The following is a 5,000-nucleotide window of genomic DNA, read 5'->3' as shown; positions in this document are numbered from 1 at the left end:
ACTATGTGACTTTGTCCCGACTACAGTTCTTCAGTTGGTCTGTTCACTGACCAAATGAAATGAACTCCATCTCTCAACTGTCAATGAGAACATTCATGTCTCCATGTCTGTGTATGTGTGTCCAGCACACTGTTTCACCAGCTTCTCTTCTTCCTGCCTGACCACAGTGTGCGTGTATGTGTGCGTGTTGTGGGGACATACATATGCATACATATGCGTGGGGACTCGCCATACTTGTGCTGGTCCTCAAAATGTAAGTAGTCATTAAATTTTAGGGTGAAAACTGGGGTTAAGGTTAGGGTAAGGTTACAGTTATGGTGTGTGTGTATGTGTGTGTGTGTGTGTGTGTTTGTGTATGTGTGTGTGTGTGTGTGTGTGTGTGTGTGTGTCCATGTATTACTCCCATTGTGGGAACTCGCCTTACTTTTGGGGACAAAATGTAGGTTCCAATAATCTAAGTCATTCAATTTTCAGCTGAAGACTTGGGTTAAGGTTAGTGCAAGGTTAGGTTTAGGTCATGGTCATGGTAAGAGTTAAGATTAGGCAAGTACTGGTTATGGTTAGGATAAGTCTCCAGGAAGTGAATCTAAATCTATGTAATGTCCCCAAAAGTGATGAAAACCTAACGTGTGTGTGTGTGTGTGTGTGTGTGTGTGTGTGTGTGTGTGTGTGTGTGTGTGTGTGTGTGGCGCAGGAAAGCGGAACAGATGGTACTATGTGGATCACCATTTGCAATAATCGGCTATATTTCACTAACTCATAATTATCCTGATTGGAGCTGCATGCTGCCTGAATGACTGTGACATGTGACACATGCCATTTGGTATGTGGTTGTTAGAATGGTGAATATGCACTGTCCTCACATCCGATTTCCACTTTGTTTATGATTACCCACTTTTCAGTTATGTAAATATATAAAAGCTATGATATCTAAAACACAGCTGTAATGTAATGGTATAGTAACGGTCCTTGCATGGTAGTTGCAGTGATGTCATACATATCTGAAGTAACAATCTATTACTATCATACTTGGGCACCACTGATGTTGAATTGTTGTTTTCAGCATTATGTATACTGCCTTTATTTGCTGTGTTTACTCAGCTGTTGTGAATGAAACCTACATTATTATAATTACATTTGACACATATTTACATCCAACTATGCGTGTTTGTGTGTGTGTGTCTGCATGTCTGTTAATAAGGTATTCTGAGACAAGTGGGTCCGAACACAGCTATATCTCTTTCCTCTCTATTTTTCTCCTTCCTCCACTCTTCACCTCTCCTCTGCCATCCCTCCCTTTGCTTCATTCCCAGTCTGGTGTCACTCTTTTCCTCTGTGTCTGATACTCTCTCTCTCTCTCTCTCTCTCTCTCTCTCTCTCTCTCTCTCTCTCTCTCTAATCAGTGTGTGCAGGACAGCACTGGAGGAAACCTGTGGAAAGTGATTTATTACAGTCACATATAGACACACACACACACACACACACACACACACACACACAGGGTGATTTATTGCTGTGCAGGTAGACAGTAGTCCAAGGGTAAGAGATTAGTCTAACACACGCTGAACACCAAATTATTATTACACATTTAGATAGAGGACACGGTCTCACACACACACATACACACACGCACACACACACTACCACGCCACTGTTTCACTGTATAAACTCAAAGTACATTAAATAGGCTCATTCAGGAAAGGGGGTATGACAAAAACAAAGGAGACAGAGAAGTCAGGACTGGAACAATGAGGCTTTCTATTCTATATTTGACTTTATACACACACACACACACACACATACATACATACATACATACATGGTATATACATACATGGTACATTTATCATTTGTTTTGTTTTTGTTGTGAATATTTGAACATTTTTCATTGAAAATGAAATAAAAAAATCTATCCACATATTCAAAATATTTCCCCTATACCTGTCTATTTGTCAGACTCAAAAGTCCAAAGTCCAGTCTCTGATACTGATACCAATCATGAGATTTGAAGATGACACTAATTACACCAGGAATGAACGTATAATGTGCAAATGTGCAGAAAATAATACAGAACTATTTATTCTGTGTAATTTCCTTTTTATATGATATTTATATGACATCTCATCTGAAAGTGTCTGTTTCAGCCTGCGAAAACCTGCATTGGCCAAACTGCTCAAACATATGCACAGTGGCTGGAAAAGGCCAATAGCCCCACCAGATACACACTCTCCCCCGGAGCTATATAATCCATCAGCTCTACAGAGATGCATCCACAATGACGCTCCGATAAGGACACACAGAGTGCAGCACTGACGGACACACAGAGCCTTTTATAAACCGCTTATATTTTCATTTGTTTCCATCTAATTCTACTTGTGTCAAGATCGATTGAATGGACTGAACATCAAGTGATACACCCTGGGGTCGTGTAGGCAGTTACTACCGTACCATGTATCTAAGTGCACACACACATGCACCAGCTCCGCTTGTGTGTACCTATAGAAGTGAATAAATGCAATGCACGATGCAAATAACTGCACATTGTTCTCACTTTTAGGAAGAAAGTAGTTATGTGGGCTGAATAAGAGAGTCAGTACTGTGTGGATGTGATTTGTTTATCAATGTCTTCCTGTATGCTGCAGCCATGCTCTCCTGTATGTGTGTGTTTGTCACACAAAGAGAATGCTTCTCATCCAGACAAATGGGTCAGCAGTTAAAATGCCAACGCTGACCCTGCTGTCACTTCACATGGAGGTCTACTGCCAGACGTGTGTGTGTGTGTGTGTGTGTGTGTGTGTGTGTGTGTGTGTAAAGCAGTGTGTACCATCCACTGCTTCGACTACCCTCCAAGTGGTGTGTGTCTGAAGATAAGGATTAAGACAAAAAGATATATGTGTAGAAGAAGAAAGCACAGAACAGCGTTGACTGGACAGATTATTTCAGTGTATTAGCATTTTAATAGTGTGGCAAGGCTTTGCTGCCCCCCCTCTTACTCTTTACCTTGTGTTTATGACACTTCAAACACTGATATCTCTTTCTCTTATGGCCCTTTCTATGTCTTCTTTCTTTCTCTTTTGGAGGTGTGTCACTGTCAAAACACAGAGATTTCGGCCTTGCTGCCTCACTTTCGCTATTCTCTTTAACCTTCTCTCATTTGACCAATCTCTTTCATTGCTGCTCTCAGAAGAAATATCATCCCCCAACAAAGCACAGACTTTCTCATCCTGCTATCTTAACTAGTGTTTTTCTCTTTGTGTGCTTTGTGCTTATAACCTTTGTGTTTATGAACCGTAACATTTCCAAAATTACCTCTTGCCTGGCTATTTTTAAGCATATGCCTCCCCAGCTACTGTCTTAACTTCTCGCTCCCTCTACCCCTCTTCGATCAAATCTAATCTGTTTTATAAGAATGACAGGAAAGAACGTTCATCTTACTAAAGCTCTATATTATCAACAGAATCAGTGTTACAGACATAACACTACCCCTCAGTAGCAGTCTGTCTTCTTTGCCATTTCTCAGCAAACGTGATAATAAAAAAAAAAATAAAATCAAACATATCTATACCCTCACAGGGGAGATACAGGAGGCATTGACAGGGGTGGAGTGTCAGGGAACATCTCTCTGTTCACTCAGTCTAATTGATGGATTCAGATTGTATCCTGATCCATGCTAAAACTTATCTCTCCCATTCTCCTCTTCCCTCACTTTTTCTCACAGCCATCATCTCTCCTTGTCTCTGTCTGACTCCCCTTCCATCTGCTCTCCTCCCTTTCCTGGGAACTGCCCTCGCTGACGCTTGCAGCTGTACAGACATGCTCATTCAGCTTCCATTTCAGAGCGTGACGAGGAGAAACAGCAATGACTGACAGAAAACGGAGAAACATTTAATCCTCAGAGTCATGTTTCCTTTTAGACCTACAGTCGGTCGAAATCCAGCTCATCGCTTTTATTTGTCTACCCTGACCTGGCTGTTGTAATTGCCAGAATTCAACCAGTCATAAAACATGGTTCCTCACTAACAGATATATTACATTGCATGAGCCAACTCCTCTCGACCAATACTGATGGTTGAGTAAGGAGGGAGCAAACAGAGCATCAGTCTGGCTCTTGACAGAACCACAGCAGGCAGTCAAACAGGTGAAAACATGGCACAGCATCAAATGATCCTAGCAATGCTTCAAGACTTTTCCAATTATGAGCAACTGGGCTTACAGAGCTGAGACAGAAAACTGACATAATCTTTGTGGAAACGCTGCTATAAAGCTGTCAAATACCTTGGCAGAATCTTGCTCTGTGACACAGCCTGATGTTGATTCGTATTTGTTGTGGCACTCAAGTGTTAAATCTTCTTTAGATATTAAATGTAGCATTGGAATTGACATGAAAATCCAGCTATCATAACAACACTACCCTGTAATTTAAAGCTCCATTAAGCAATATTGTTGACGTTGACACTGAATAACATGATTCATCAAATAACTGAGAACGCCTGTCTGCAGCTCTGTGAAGCTTTCAGCTCATTGTTTGGTTTCCAGCTCACAGTGACCTACGCTGAAACTCCCAGGACACGAGCTCAGAAAGCCGATTGGGTGCTATAGGTTCACCATGAAACCACTCGAACTGACCTAAATGTGTTGTTTGTTGTGTGTTTGCTTATTTAGTGCTGTTGTCTGATTTCTGCTCCCTTGTCTAAAAATCTGCATATTTTGATTTATTTGATGGTATTTTTTTTTTATTTCTCAGACTGATGAGATGTTTCTGCATAACAACAAAGTCCAAATTGTTGCTATTTCAGCCTTTAATCACTGTATTGCCTGTGTCATCTCTTCCTTAGCTAGTCTCTATTCTATTCTATTTTCTCTTCTTCCATTTTTCTTATTCTCTTTTTTCTTCACAACAGTCACCAGATACATTATACTTTCTTAGACACGCACACGCACCCACACCCACAAACACACACACACACGCACACACACACACACACACACACACACACACA

At 41.0% G+C, this 5,000-nt stretch overlaps 1 protein-coding gene across 4 annotated transcripts in view; it reads right to left on the bottom strand.

Moving 5' to 3' along the window:
• Positions 1 to 5,000, bottom strand: part of tenm3 (teneurin transmembrane protein 3) — a 339,741-nt gene that overhangs the window by 191,469 nt on the left and 143,272 nt on the right. The window lies entirely within an intron of this gene.

This window comes from Chaetodon auriga, chromosome 4, assembly GCF_051107435.1.
Source record: "Chaetodon auriga isolate fChaAug3 chromosome 4, fChaAug3.hap1, whole genome shotgun sequence".
NCBI classification, from domain to species: Eukaryota; Metazoa; Chordata; class Actinopteri; order Chaetodontiformes; family Chaetodontidae; genus Chaetodon; species Chaetodon auriga.
The sequence above is the reverse complement of the archived record's forward strand: the minus strand, read 5'-3'. Positions and strand labels throughout refer to the sequence as shown.